Source organism: Aotus nancymaae, unplaced genomic scaffold (genome assembly GCF_030222135.1).
Source record: "Aotus nancymaae isolate 86718 unplaced genomic scaffold, 86718_ANA_hifiasm-v0.15.2.pri h1tg000121l, whole genome shotgun sequence".
NCBI lineage: Eukaryota > Metazoa > Chordata > Mammalia > Primates > Aotidae > Aotus > Aotus nancymaae.
In genome coordinates this window covers 153,102-167,813 of record NW_026988536.1, presented here as the reverse complement: position 1 = coordinate 167,813, position 14,712 = coordinate 153,102, and the positions used below count along the sequence as shown (strand labels likewise).

The following is a 14,712-nucleotide window of genomic DNA, read 5'->3' as shown; positions in this document are numbered from 1 at the left end:
GTAAAGCTGCTTTCAAAAGGAAATCTTTTCTTGCAGTGCTGTCTTTTCTTTGACTCCTAGTGCTTGACGAAGTTAAAGAAAAGTAATCTGCTGGTAGTTTTTTGTTTTTTTTTTTTGAGACGGAGTTTCGCTCTCGTTACCCAGGCTGGAGTGCAATGGCACGATGTCGGCTCACCGCAACCTCCGCCTCCTGGGTTCAAGTAATTCTCCTGCCTCAGCCTCCCGAGTAGCTGGGACTACAGGCGTGCGCCACCATGCCCAGCTAATTTTTGTATTTTTTAGTAGAGACGGGGTTTCACCTTGTTGACCAGGATGGTCTCGATCTCTTGACGTCGTGGTCCACCCGCCTCGGCCTCCCAAAGTGCTGGGATGATAGGCGTGAGCCACCGCGCCCGGCCTGTTAGTTTTTAATCTTTGTTCTGAGCTGTTACGTGTTAGTAGCTTTCTTTTGTTTTTAAATTTTATTGGTAAAATTTCACCTGTGAACCAGAAGCTCGTTTTTTCTCTTCTAAAATGCTAGCTTTAAGATTTCTGAGAACTTTGTGTCAAAGAAATCTTGGAAAAGTTACTGAAGTCTACAGAACAAGCTCACAATTTTAAATGTGCAGGTGGTCCCGGGGCGGTGGATCACACCTGTAATCCCAGCACTTCCGGAAACCAGGGTGAGCAGATCGGTTGAGCCCAGGAGTTCCAGACCAGCCTGGGCAACGTGGCAAAACCCTGTCTCTACTGAAAAGACAAAAATTAGCTATGTGTGGTGGTGTGTGCCTGTAGTCCTAGGTACCCTGCAGGATGAGATGGGAGGATCACCAGAGCCTGGGAGGTTGAGATTACAGTGAGCCATGATCATGCCAGTGCACTCAGGCCTGGATGGCAGAGTGAGAGCCTGTCTCAAGAAAAGAAAAAAAAAAAAATACAGGTAATGAATTTACACTAAGTAAATTTCACCACAAACCAAGAAATAGAACATTACTAGATTGGTGTATATATGTAGGAGTGGCATTGTTGGTTTTAGAGGTATATGAATGAGAAAACTTTAGTATCAGTTATTGTTGATGATTTTCACAAAGTGGCTGTACCGTTTAGCAGGGAGTATTCTGGTTACCCCACATCTTTGCTTATGCTTGTCAATTAAAAATTATTAGGCAGGGCATGGTGGCTCATGCCTATAATCGCAGCACTTTGGGAGGCCGAGGCGGGTGGATCCTGAGGTCAAGAGATCGAGACCATCCTGGTCAACAAGGTGAAAACCCGTCTCTACTGAAAAAAATACAAAAATTAGCTGGGCCTGGTGGCACGTGCCTGTAGTCCCAGCTACTCTGGGGTGCTGAGGCAGGAGAATTGCTTGAACCCAGGAGGCGGAGTTTGCGATGAGCCAAGTTCGCGCCATTGCACTCCAGTCTGGGTAACAACAGCAAAACTCCGTCTCAAAAAAAAAAAAATTATTCTGCCATTCTAGTAGAGGTGCAGTAATATATCAGTGTAGTTTCATTTTGCATTTTCTGGTATTGAGGTTGAGTATTTTTTATTGCCATTTATATGTCCTGTTTTGTGAAGTGCCTGTTCAATCTTTGTATCCTGTTTTCATTGATAGGCTTGTTTTTTTGTTGATTTGTAATACTTTATCCTGGATGTGTGTCCTTTCTAGGATATATATGTATTATATGTATTACATTTCTCTATTTTTCAAACTGTAGCCTGCCTTTTCACTCTTTTAATGGCGTTTTTACGTGAATGGAGATCCTCCAGTTTTTTTTTTCTTTTTGAGACAGGATCTCATTCTGTTGTTCAGGCTGCAGTGCAGTGGTACAATCACAGCTCAGTGCAACCTCCACCTCCCAAGGCTCAAGTGATCCTCCTGCCTGAGCCCCAAGTAGCTGGGACCTACAGGGGAGCACCATTAAGCTCAGCTCTTTTTTGTATTTTTAGCAGAGATTGGGTTTTAACACGTTGCATAGGCTGGTGTGGAATTCCTGGGATCAAGTGATACACCTGCCTCGGCCTCCCAAAGTGTAGGGATTACAGGCATGAGCCAGTGTACCCAGCCTGAGTTTCTTAATTTTAATGAAATTTAACTTGATCAATCCTTTCCTTTGTGGTGACTGCTTTTTGTGTCCTAATGTTAATCAATGCCTAACCTAAGAATATGAACACTTAATCTCACAGCAATTTTAGTTTAGTTTATGCTTCCCCACCCGCCCCCATGCCCCAGATAGGCTCTCACTCTATTGCCCAGGCTGGAGCACGGTGGCATAATCTCAGCTCACTGCAGCCTCCACCTCCTGGCTCAAGGGATCCTCCCCGCTCAGCCTCCTGAGTACCTGAGACCATAGGCGTGTGCCACCATGCCTGGCTAAGTTTTGTATTTTTTTTGTAGAGATGGGGATTCACCGTTTTCCCAGGTTGGACTCAAACTCTTGGGCTCAAGTAGTCTGCACGCTTCAGCCTCCCAGAGTGCTGGGATTACAGGTTTGAGCCAACCCACCCACCCATGATTCACTTTTTACTACATGGATGTGACTGCTTGATCCAGCACCATGTATGGAAAAGACCATCTTTGTCCTTCTGCACTGTGTAGCACTTTTTTGCCTCAATTGAATGGCTGTATGGTCATCTGATTGACAAAATGCGTGTGGGTCTGTTTCTGGACCAACCTGGGCAACATAGCAAGATCCAATCTCTACAAAAAATAATAAATAATAAAGAAATACATGAAATTTTTTAAGTGAGTAGAGGAGATGGAGTCATAGGTGGTAATTTATAAATGATTGTCAATTTCTTGGCTACATACAGGTGTTGGTAAGTGAGATCTGTTGGGAGTTCAGGCAAAATGTATTAAGTGAATTCTATGGTGTTCAGAATGCTTGCTAGATGTTCGTTGTGACTTCAATTAGATATTATTTGCACCTCACAGAGCTACAGGTTTTATTCTCTTATTTATTTATTTGTCTTTAAACATTTTTACAATCTTCCTGTCAAGGCAGTACCTCTTTTATACTTAATTGTTCTTAGGTATACTTAATTACCAGGAAAGTTTTATGGATCATATCTAACTGTTAAGCCACTTAAAGTAAAGGGCTGATGTGATGTAATGTAGACAATGGGATTCTACATAATAGTTTCAGGAGTATATCGATTAAATTGTTTCTTCTTCTTCTTTTTTTTTTTTCTTGAGACAGGGTCTCACTCTGTTGCCCAGGCTGGAGTACAGTGGTGTAGCGGTATGATCGTGGCTCACTGCGGCTTTGACCTCTCAGGCTCAAGCAGCCTCCCACCTCAGCCTTCTTAAGTAGCCGGGACTACAGGCATGCACCACTATGCCTGGCTAATTTTGTATCTTTTGTATGCAGGGTCTTCCTATGGTGCCCAGACTGTTTTGAAACTCCTGGGCTCAAATGATCCTCCCACCTTGTCATCCCAAAGTGTTGCTATTACAGGCGTGAGCTATCACACCTGGCCATTTTAGTTTTAATAATTTTATATTTTTCTAACTTAGAATATTTACTAAGTCTATTTAGTTTATGAATATAATATTCATTATTATGATGATTTTGTATGTATTTAATCTCATTTTAATATAAGCTCTTGGAAATTAGAGATCTTGTCTCTTATTTACTACTGTGTTCTCAGTACTTGACCTTGCCTGGTATGAAACAGATATTGAAGAAATAGTTGTTAAATGAATGAATGAACCACATTCAAAAATTCTCCGAGTATCACAGCATTCACCATCTAACAAATAAAAGAACTTGTCTAGAGTAGAGTCACAGTTAACCTGCCATACAAGGAAATGTCAATGAAAATCAACCTTTGTATGTGTAGCTGTTAAGATTTGGGGGCTTTTGTTACTGCAGCATAAAGTAGCAAAGCTCAGTGAGACGGCAGATAGAATATACATATATAAATAGACCAGATAGACCAGTAGATGAGATTCCAAAGATAGTTCAGTCAGCATTAACTAACCACACCCGCACTCTCTTAGTTTCCTAACAGAAAGAATGGAATTCCTGTTCACTAAGATCTGCCTCAAAGAGTACTTTGTGAAAACTTCTCTGGGTATGCAAGTATTTAATCAGGACCTTTTTTTTTCCTCCTGTAGGTTGGAGTGCAGTGGTGCCATCATAGCTCACTGTAACCTCTAACTCAAGGCTCAAGGAATCCTCCTGCCTCAGTCTCCCAAGGAGCTGAGACTGCACGTGTGTACCACCATGCTTGGCTAATTTTTTATTTTCAGAGACAGGGTCTTACTATGTTGCCCAGGCTGGTCAGGACCGTTGATTGCATATGACAGAAACCCAACCAACCCTAGTTCCCGCCACCTTTCAGTCTGCTCCTTTCTCAGTCTTCCGAGTCTCAACAAATGGCAGTTTCAGCCTTCACGTTGCCGAAGCCCCAAATCTTATTGTTAACCTTGATTTCTCTCTTTTATGTCATAGACCGTATGAAGGCCGATCATGTTCAGACCCAGGCGGCGGTTCCTGCTAACCCAGGCTCTCACCGGCACATTGTTCTTTACTGTCCTCCTGAGGGTGTCTGGAGCTTCAGCGCCGTGTGCTCTGGGCCTCCACGCTGGGGCACCACCGACTCCCGCTGTCCAGGGCTTCCAGTGGACCCTCCGAGGTACTGATGTAGAATCTTCCCCATTCAGTGCACCAAGAACAGCCTCACATGGTATGGGCTGACATGAAGAGCTGTCAGATCCAACAGGTTAAAATCATGAGGCACTGCCAACTGGATGGGGTCAGAGAGTCCTCTCTCTATTGGGATTCAGATGAGAAGGGAAGATTCCATAGGCCCTAAACATCTCAGCATAACCAGCGTGTGCCCCCCACAAGCTGCAGTGCATGGTCAGGTGGAAGTTATTTGACTTCAGGAGAGGACAGTGTTCTCTTCAGGCCTTTTTCTCAGTGGCTAGATGTACGTCCCTCTCCTCTCTCTTCCCCTCTCAGCCCCTAGTCTCCATCCCCATTTGTCTCTCTGTTTCCACCTTGCTGTTCTTTTTCACCTGCTTTCTCCTCTTCAGCTTTCATGGTTCTCCCGTCCACCTGCATTTCCCAGGCTGAGGCCCCTGCACCGTCCTGGGTGGGGAGATGTGTCTGGATTTAGGCGGTGCCCTCTAGATGTGTCCAGGTTGGGGAAACATGGCTCAGCTGCCAGTATAGTGGTTTCAGAGAGTGGCCACTTTTGAAGGCCTTTCAATCTCCCATTCTAGAATGGTGTAGGACTTAAAATTGATGGACCACTGTGGAATTCTTGGTTCCTCAGGACCTTGTGGTGGACGCCTTCTTTCACTGAGCATTCACAGGGTGACTATTAGGTGCCAGGCCCTGCTCTGGGTTAGGGGCACCGTAATGAGTAAATAGCAGGTCACTACCCCATGGAACCCACCGCTGCAGGCATCGAGAAGGGGAGAAAGAAAGCGACGTGGCCTGTTTGTGTCCTTCTCATACGGTCTCCTGCCAGGTCCTGGGGGAGTGGGAGCCAGTGCAAGGAGAGAAGCCCAGTGAGAAAGGCAAAGGGACGATATCAGACCCAGGGGCTAAGACCCCCACCTGCAGCCGGGTAGCTTCTGGAGTGGACAAGGAGCAGCAGGGAAGGTTGTGGACTGGTGTTCTGGGGTTCACTGTCTCATCTCATTCCTGTGGGTGCCAGAACTTGCCAAAGGGAAGACTCAGTGTCTCTAGCAACAGCAGGCCAGAGACAGAAAGTGTCCCAGAGAAGCAGGAAGGATCCTACGCCATGGACACAGTATATGGTTTTATAGTAGTGCGTCTCTCTCTCTCAACTAGTTAGCGTGTTCCCGTTGTTGGAAAATATTGGTGGTGTAAGTTCCCCTGGATCTTCTCATCTTCATGTAAGTTTGCCTGTTCCCCTATCCCTCCCTTCTTTCCTTCTTTTCCTTCCTTCCTGAGTTTTCCGATCAGGGTCATGTGAGGCTAAAATCCAGGAATGGCCTGGGAATGCTTTTTCTCTAGAGCTCAGGCTATTTTTCCGAGTTCACTACATGTATTGAAAGAGTTTCTATTCTTGTTCGTGGAGGACTGAGGGCCCTTTTTCTCTGCTGGCTGTCAGCCAGGAGACAGTCTGACTTCAGAGGCCACCTGCTTTCCTCCTTACCTGTCTTTTCCATCTTTCAGCCAATCACAACTCATGGAGTCCTTCTCGGGCTCCTCCCTTCTCTGACTTCATCTTCTCCAACCAGCCACAGAAAGCTCTGTCACCTACGGAGTGATGTGATTCGATCCACTTCATGCAGGTAACCTCACCATCTTCAAGTCATGTAACTGTCATATAACAGCATAATCACAGGAATGGTGTCTCATCACCTTAACAGGCTTCAGAGACAAGGGTCTGATATATTTGGGGACCATTTCAGAAATTCCACAGTTGGACACTCACATTCCCCCATCTGCAAAATACATGCACCCTCTCCTCTAAAGTTTCCAGATTTCATGTCATTAAAGCATTAGTTCAACATGAAAAATGTCACATAGACCACATCAGATCCAAAGTTTAAAATCTCATCTAAAATATCCACACCAGGTGTGGATGAGGCTTCTGAGGGTGTCCATTAAGTACAGATCCTTGACATAATTTCCTTACCTCCGTCGACCTGTGAAACTGAGCAAACTACTTATCTGCTCCTAATGTGGAATGGCCGGACAGACACAGAATAACAATTACAGTGATTCTAGTTCAAAAAGAAGGAACATAGAGGGGAGAAGGAAGTCACTGACCCAAAATAGTTTGGAAATGGAGCTGGGCAAAATCCAGCAGGAGGTTCTTAAGTAGGATCCACAGCCTGGGACTGAGCCTCCATCCTGTGGGACTTTGGCTCTGGGATCTTTGCTCTGCATTTCTTGAAACCATTATTGTCTATCTTGTTTTTCTTCCCCACTCCTGTGGTTCCTCTTCTTTCTCCTCATGGCAGCATCCTCCGCTTAATCCTTGGTCCGTCATCCCCGGCAGAATTGGTCAGATATTGCCCGTGTCTCGGTCCTGACCGTCTCCACGCGGGGCTGTCCTTGTGAGCCCGTGCTCCTCTGGGACCGTCTTCACTGACCTGACCGCTGTCAGTCATGATTGCTTTCAGCTGACCTGGCTGACTTAGGAGAAAACCTAAGACTATGGAGTCCCAGAACCATTCTCTGCCCTCTCTATGTCCAGGAGAGGAAGAAAATGACTGGGATCTTCATGGAGAAATGACCCACATGAGGGCCTGGACTCTCCAGCAGTTACAGCAGAGGAAACTCCCTGAGGAAGAATGGAGGAGCTGAACGCCCAGACTGGGAAAGCAGGGTTGTGTTAAGCACTATTTAATTCTCATGTGCTCCCTGCCCCAATCTACTAGCCAGCGAATGACAAAGGACTGAGAATAAATATTAGGACTATAGAACCGTGATAAAGAATTGTCCAAGGAAAGGCCCTTTTACTCTGTTTGCAAGGTGAAATTGCTGTATTTGATCTAAAGTTTTCTGAAAGGCAGCAGTGAGTTTCTGGAGGGTGAGTTACCTGCTTTGCACAGGGAGGGTGAGGCCAAGGCTTGCGTGGTGTATCTGCTGCCACCAAGTGGTGAGGGAGCCTGGGAGAGTCTTAGTCTTTCTGGACTTGAGTTTTGTCATCAGTAAAGTAGGGGCTTATTGTACCTCTCTGAGGTCCCTTCCTGCTGAGTTTTCTGTGAGTCCTTGAGGGACTATGATGGTTTTTAACACTCCCTAGACCTGTAACCTGCCTCTGACCTCTCTGGGTCTGACTCCTGACTCTGGCCCCTGTGTTTCTCCTGCAGAGCCTGAGCTGAGTCCATACCCTGGAAGCCCAGAACCGAGGGATCAGATGGAAGAAAGAAAGGCAGCAGGTTTTGTAAAAGAGAATAACCTGCAAAGGACAAGTCAATGGTAGAACAGGTGAAAACCGAAGAAGGGGAGAATAAGGACAAACTGGGCCAGAAGCCTCAGGGGAAATGGGCAATGGGCCTATGATCATTCAAGCACTGGAGGAGCAGCGCAAGCTGAGCAGTGGGGACTGAGAGAGAAACTTACTCCACAGGAGTCTCCTGACCCTGGCCAGGGAGAGCCAAAGGGTAGATCAGAGCTGGTTTATAGTGAGGGGCAGCACCAACTCCAAGAGGGGGAGGATACGACCGTGAGCCCCGCCCCAGACCCCAGAGCCTGGACCTCGGGGCCGCCGTAGCAGTGGATACTCTTCAGGTCAGTGTGGATTAGAGGGAGTAACCGTGCTTGGAGAAGGGTTAGGGATGTCCATTCTTAAACAGTTCTGCCCTAGGTCAGGTGCCAGAGTAAGTGTTTCTTGCCAGTATATGAGGCGGTGATACTTACACTATTCCTCTGCACTTTCAGTTGAGGAAGGTCTGTATGTGATACGAGTATTTACTGCGTGTTTAATTTTCTCTGCACTGTGTTAAGCACTTGGGGTTCAAATAGTAATGTTTCCCCAAGGAACTCAAGCCCATGAGAGAAAGAACACAAAGACAGGATTTCAAGAAAAGATAGTAGTTCTCCAAAAGTGGGGTGTCATGGCAGCCCAGAGGATGGGAGTCTAAGTAAGACATTGCTCCTAATGACAAGGGGAACCATAAGAGGAATTCTTCAGAGTAGTCCCGTTTTTCCTCCAGTGTCCCACAGAAGAAGCTCCTGGCACCTGACTGGTGTAGAGCAGGGCCCTACAGGTGTAGGAAGGGGGCTTGCTGCATCTTGGGAGAAATTCTAGCATCCCTGGTAGGACATTTTGGAGAGGAATGTCAGTGATTGGATTGGATCTGTGTAGTCAGTTTTATCCTATCTTGAGTGAACAGTGCTGAGAACTTCCTTAGTGCCAGACCCTAAGCTGGGAATCATGAACACAGAGATGAGTAGAATATGATCTCAGCTTTGACAGAACTCTGAGTCTAGTGAACAGCGAGTTATAAGAAGTGTAGTGATGGTGGCTTCATTAGAGCAAGCGGCTCATGCTGCATTGAGATGACCTCAGTGGATGACGTGGTCCCCCTTCTGGTTGTTCTCAACAGCTGGTTGACTTGCTCTGGGCCAGTGACCCTGGACTTCTGCCTGGTGTCAGCATCTTAGGTACAAGCAACACCTCAGTTTCCTGTTGGGTCAAAACAGTTAACACTGCCAAGGTATTCAGAGGACACTAGTGACATCAGTAGCTACTGATGAGGTCCTGGCCAGCTAGGGAAATAAAGATGTAAGTTTAACGACGATTCTAAATTTGTTCTTAAAATAATGAGCAGAGAGTATCTGTCTTCTAAGTTAAATACTTTTTAGACTTCGGGATTCACCCACGTCCAAAATAAAATATATATCGGCCATATCACTGCCCTGAGATGATTTCTCCCTGTCCTACTAGAAGCCTGTACTCTCTGGAGCACTGAGTCTGTCTCAAGCTAACTGATCTGCTCTCTGGATTCCAGGGACACCCACAGAACCAGAGGACGAAGGCACAGGTGTTGATGTCTCCGACTGTTCTGACTCCAGGTTGGTGCACCTCGGCGCCCAGTGTGAACCACACAGTGACAGGATGCCACCAACATTTTGATTTGGGGCTGTTGCATCCTAACTTTAATAACATTTAATAGACATTATTTTTTAGAGTAATTCTAGGTTTACAGATAAATTGAGCCGATAGTACAGGGAATTCCCCTATTCTCTCTTGTCCCCTAGCACACAATTTCCTCTATCATTAGTATCTTGCATTAGTGTGATACATGTTTACAATTGATTAATCAGTATTGATACGTTATTAGTAACTCAACTCCATAGTTTACATTAGGGTTCATTCTTTGAGTTTTATTGTTCTATGCTTTCTGACAATTACCTAATGTCCTGAATCCTCAGTACAGTATCACACAGAATAGTTTCACTGCTGAAAACCTCCTTGCGTCCAACCAATTCATCCCTCCTCCTCGCTTGGCAATCACTGATCATTTCACTCTCTCTACCATTTTGACTTTCCTGGAATGTCCTAGTGTTGGAATCATACAGTGTGTAGAGTCTTTAGACTAGTTTCTTCCTAGCATTGTGTATTCAAAGTTCCTCCATGTCTTCTCATGGCCTGATAGCTCATTTCTTTCTATCACTGAATCATATTCTCTCGTACAGATATACCACAGTTTGTTTAGCCATTCACTTAGTGAAGGACATTTTTTTTTTTTTTTGAGACGGAGTTTCGCTCTTGTTACCCAGGCTGGAGTGCAATGGCGCGATCTCGGCTCACCGCAACCTCCGCCTCCTGGGTTCAGGCAATTCTCCTTCCTCAGCCTCCTGAGTAGCTGGGATTACAGGCACGCACCACCATGCCCAGCTAATTATTTGTATTTTTAGTAGAGACGGGATTTCACCATGTTGACCAGGATGGTCTCAATCTCTTGACCTCATGATCCACCCGCCTCGGCCTCCCAAAGTGCTGGGATTACAGGCGTGAGCCACCGTGCCTGGCCGGTGAAGGACATTTTGGTTACTTTCAGTTTTTGACAAGTATGAGCAAAACTGTTGTAAATACTTGGATGCAAGGTTTTGAGTGAACATGTTTTCAGATTAGTTTGGTAAATATCTAAAACGCTATTTGCAGGATTATGTGGCAAGGCTATGTTGAGCTTTGTAAAAAAAAAAAACAAAACCTACCTAACTGGTTTCCAAAGTGATTAGCATTTTGCATCTCCACTAGCAGTGAATGAGAGTTCCCGTTGCTCTGCATCTTTGACAGCCTTTGGTATTGTCACTTGTTTGGATTTGAATCTTCCTATTAGGTGTATGTTATAGTGTAGTGGCATCTCATTGGTTTAATATGCAATTTCCTAGTGACACATGGTTTTGAGCATCTTTTTCATATGCTTATTTGCCATCCATGTATCTTTCTGGTGAAGCATCCAGATCTTCTGCCCCTTTTAAAATTGGGTTGTTTGCTTTAATATTATTGAGTTTTAAGAGTCCTTTATATATTTTGGACACCAGTCTTTCATCAGATCTGTATTTAGCCGATATTTTTTTCCCAGTTTATCACTTGTTTATTCATTTTCTTAACGATGTCTTTCACAGAGCAGAAGTTTTTAATTTTAAAGAAGTTCAACTTACCAATTTTTCTTTCCTGGATTGTGTTTTTGACAGTGTGTCTGAGAAGTCATCACTAAACCCGGGTCACCCAGATGTTCCCCTATGTTATCTTCTAGGAGTCTTACAGTTTTGCACCTTACATTGAAGTTTAAGATCCATTTTGTGAAAGGTGTAAAATCTGTGCCTAGATTTATTTATTTTTCACATGTGGATATCTAGTCATTCTAGCACCATTTGTTGAAAAGACTATCCTTTCCCTGTTCAATTGCCTTTGCGCCTTTCTCAAAGATCAGTTGAGTGTTTATGTAGGTGTATTTCTGAGCTCTGTATTCTTTTCTAGTGAACTATTTGTCTGTTTTTTTGTTTCTTCACCAGTTTCCATACTGTTTGGTTACTGTAGCTTTATAATTAGTGCTGAAGTCGGCAGTGTGAGTTCTGTGGGGATTTTTCTGATCTTTACTATGAGAACCTGGTTGGGCTCCAGGTGGTAAAACTTTAGAAAAGTGTGAGATCCCCCCAATTCTGGGCCCCAAGGAGTTTTTAATGCTCAAGCCAGGCCACCCTCAGCTTCTAGTAATCTGTCAGTACCATTTAAGTGTTCCTCCCAGTTGCTGGCTTCAGCAGCTTCTGTTCTCTGTATTTGCCTGTCTTTCTTGTTTTCAGCATGGCAATTTGCCCTGTGACCTCTCCTCTAGGCCCTCTAATAAGGTTTGATAATGTTCAGTTTGTTCAGCTATTTTCTTGTTGTGAGGACAAGTGGTGACCTCCTGGCTCCTTGCAAGTTGGAGTAGAAACCAGAAATTTCATTTAACAAGTTACTTGTAATAAAAGTCACTAATCGCAAATGTAGAATTGAATAACTTAAGTAGATATGTAGAATTTTGTATAGCCATCACCTCAGTCCCCTCTTAGAATACAGACTACATTTCTTACCTCCCCCAGATTCCCCAGAGCCTCTTTGCAGTCATTTTCCAATCCCTGGTCACCATGACGGAGCCTGAACAAAATTAAAATTTGGAAACCAGACAACATTATGTTTCATCTTTTATTAGATTGGAATTTTATATGATGGACTGTGTCTTACTCTTGTGGCAACCAGAGGAGATATTTTATTCTAAGGACTTTCTTAGGGGGAACTTAGTAGTAGTCCTGTTTATTGCTGTCCTTGAATTGGTTCATCTATGCTGGTGACAGATAGTTGCTATCAGACCTTGTCTGGTGAACACAAGTGAAAGAGCTGAAAAAAAAAAAACCTCCTATTAGAAATGTAGATGATGAATTTGCAGATACTGTTTTGCGGAGTTAAGTTTGTTTTTGAGCCAGAGTTTCGCTCTTGTTGCGCGGGCTGGAGTGCAATGGTGTGATCTCGGCTCACTGCAACCTCTGCCTCCCGGGTTCAAGCAATTCTCCCACCTCAGCCTCCTGAGTAGCTGGGATTACAGGCATGAACCACCACGCCAAGCTAATTTTGTATTTTTTGTAGAGATGAGGTTTCTCCATGTTGGTCAGGCTAGTCTTTTTCTTTTGTTTTGTTTTTTGTTTTTTTTAATGAGAGAAAGAAAGAAAGAGAAAGAAAAAGGGAGAGAGAGAACAGGATTCTTGCTCTGTTGCCCGGGCTGGAATGCCATCTAAAAATAGGTATTAAAAACCTCTTTTATGCCGATAATTGTGCTTAACAACGGAGATAGGAAGGAATAAGGGAAGAAAATAACAAACACACAGCCAACCAATATTTCATTTAAGTCTGTGAAATGCTATGCAAATGCTGAAGAGTGATTTACTTTCAATTATGTAGTCACTTTCAAAATAGGTGTAATATGATACTGAGAAAAATGTATGTTCTGTGGACCTGGGGTGGAGAATCCTATAAATATTCACTAAGTTTACTTATTCCAGGTCTAAGTTCAAATCATAGATGTCCCTATGAATTTTCTATGTCATTGATCCATCGAATATTAACAATGTGGTGTCAAAATCTCCCGCTATTATTGTGCGGGAGTCCAGGTCTCTTTATAAGTCATTAAGAACTTGTCTTATGTATCTGGGTGCTCCTGTATTGGGTGCATATATATTTATAGTCATTAACTCTTATTGTTGCATTGATCCTTTTACCATTATGCAATATCCTTCTTTGTTTCTTTTAGTCTTTGTTACCATGAAAGTCTATTTTGTGAGAGACTAAAGTTACAACTCGTGTTTTTGTTTTTGTTTCTTTTTTCTCTCCATTTAATTGGTGAATCTTCCTCCATCCCTTTGTTTTGAGTCTTTGTATGTCGTTGCTTGTGAAATAGATCTGGATACAGCGTACCGACGGGTTTTGCCTTTTTATTCAATTTACCTGTCTGTGTCTTTGATTGGGGCATTTAATCCATTTAAATTTAGAATTAATATTAATATCTGTGAGTTCAATATTGTGATTTAATGCTAGCTGACTATTTTGTCCATTAGTTGATGTAAATTCTTCATTATAGAGATACTCTTTACGTTTTGGTAAGTTTTTGGGATGACTGATACTGGTTGTTCCTTTCTGTTTGTAGTGCTTCTTTCAGAAGCTCTTGTAAAGCAGGCCTGGTGGTGATGAAATCTCTGAGTGCTTGCTTGTTCGCGAAAAATTTTCTTTTTCCTTCGCTTATGAAGCTTAGTTTGGCGGCATATGAGATTCTGGGTTGAAAATTCTTTTCTTTGAGGATGTTGAATATTGACCCCCTCTCTTCTAGTTTGTAGGGTTTCTGGTGAGAGGTCTGCTGAGAGTCTGATAGGCTTCCCTTTATGGGTAATATGACCTTTCTCTCTAGCTGCCCTTAGAATTTTCTCCTTTATTTCAACCCTATTGAATCTAACGATTATGTGTCTTGGAGTTGCTCTACTTGAGGAATATCTTTGTGGTGTTCTCTGCATTAGCTGGAGTTGAGTATTGTCCTGCCTTACTAGATTAGGAAAGTTTTCCTGAATCAAATCCTGAAAAATATTTTCCAACTTGGATTCATTCTCTTCATGACATTCAGGTATGCCTATCAATCGTAAATTAGGTCTTTTCACATAGTCCCATATTTCTTGAAGACCTTGCTCATTCCTTTTTACTCTTTCTTCTCTAATCTTGTCTTCTCGTTTCATTTCATTAAGTTGGTCTTCGACCTCTGATATCCTTTCTTCTGCTTTATCAATTCGACTGTTAAAACCTGTGCATTCGCCGGGCACGGTGGCTCACGCCTGTAATCCCAGCACTTTGGGAGGCCGAGGCGGGTGGATCACGAGGTCAAGAGATCGAGACCATCCTGGTCAACATGGTGAAACCCTGTCTCTACTAAAAATACAAAAAATTAGCTGGGCATGGTGGTGCGTGCCTGTAATCCCAGCTACTCAGGAGGCTGAGGCAGGAGAATTGCCTGAACCCAGGAGGCGGAGGTTGCGGTGAGCCGAGATCGCGCCATAACACTCCAGCCTGGGTAACAAGAGTGAAACTCCGTCTCAAAGAAAAAAAAAAAAAAAAACTCTGGCATACTTCGCGAAGTTCTTGTATTGTGTTCTTCAATTCCATTAATTCACTTATATTCCTCTCTGTCTATTCTCATTAGCATTTAGTCAAACCTTTTTTCAAGGTTCTTAGTTTCTTTACATTGGGCTAGAACATGTTCTTTTAGCT

General features: G+C 43.7%; 1 protein-coding gene across 1 annotated transcript in view; it reads left to right on the top strand.

The window, feature by feature from the left end:
• Positions 1-3,457: 3,457 nt before the first annotated feature.
• Positions 3,458-14,712, top strand: part of LOC105719336 (neuroblastoma breakpoint family member 11-like) — a 39,585-nt gene continuing 28,330 nt past the window's right edge. Inside the window, exons 1-5 of the mRNA XM_064371118.1 lie at positions 3,458-4,620; positions 6,138-6,256; positions 7,787-7,904; positions 8,047-8,207; positions 9,431-9,494. The gene's annotated coding sequence lies outside the window, so the exon portion shown is untranslated. The remainder of the gene's footprint in view (positions 4,621-6,137; positions 6,257-7,786; positions 7,905-8,046; positions 8,208-9,430; positions 9,495-14,712) is intronic.